Source organism: Nomia melanderi, unplaced genomic scaffold, assembly GCF_051020985.1.
Source record: "Nomia melanderi isolate GNS246 unplaced genomic scaffold, iyNomMela1 scaffold0014, whole genome shotgun sequence".
Lineage (NCBI taxonomy): Eukaryota > Metazoa > Arthropoda > Insecta > Hymenoptera > Halictidae > Nomia > Nomia melanderi.
The window spans coordinates 11,575,556-11,576,510 of record NW_027475130.1 but is presented as its reverse complement, the minus strand read 5'-3'; positions in this window follow the sequence as shown (position 1 = coordinate 11,576,510).

Here is a 955-nt window from a genome sequence, read left to right as displayed (position 1 = left end):
GGGCAGGACACTCAGGGTCAGGGGAAAATCCAATATATATCTGGTGATATCTCGGGTGCTATTAGAGATAGCGCAATAAACCAAAGTGAATTATTTGCAGGAGGACCTGGCGCATGAATCTGTGCAGCGGGAACGACCTCGGACCACCAGCGGCCGAGAAAACGACCGTCTCATGGGGCCGGACACTCAGGGTCAGTGAAAAATCAAATATATATCTGCTGATATCTCGGGTGCTATTACAGATAGCGCAATAAATCAAAGTGCATTGTCTGTAGGAGGCCCTGGCGCATGAATCTGTGCAGCGGGAACGACCTCGGACCTCCAGGGGCCGAGAAAACCACCGTCTCATGGGGCCGGACACTCAGGGTCAGGGGAAAATCCAATATATATCTGGTTATATCTCGGGTGCTATTAGAGATAGCGCAATAAACCAAAGTGAATTATCTGCAGGAGGCCCTGGCGCATGAATCTGTGCAGCGGGAACGACATCGGACCACCAGGGGCCGAAAAAACCACTGTCCCATGGGGCCGGACACTCAGGGTCAGGGTAAAATCCAATATATATCTGGCGATATCTCGGGTGCTATTACAGGTAGCGCAATAAATCAAAGTGCATTGTCTGTAGGAGGCCCTGGCGCATGAATCTGTGCAGCGGGAACGACCTCGGAACACCAGGGACCGAGAAAACCACCGTCTCATGGGGCCGGACACTCAGGTTCAGTGAAAAATCCAATATATATCTGGTGATATCTCGGGTGCTATTAGAGATAGCGCAATAAACCAAAGTGAATTATCAGCAGGTGGCCCTGGCGCATGAATCTGTGCAACGGGAACGACCTCGGATCACCAGGGGCCGAGAAAACCACAGTCTCATGGGGCCGGACACTCGGGGTCAGTGAAAAATCCAATATATATCTGGTGATATCTCGGCTGCTATTACCGATAGCGCAATAAA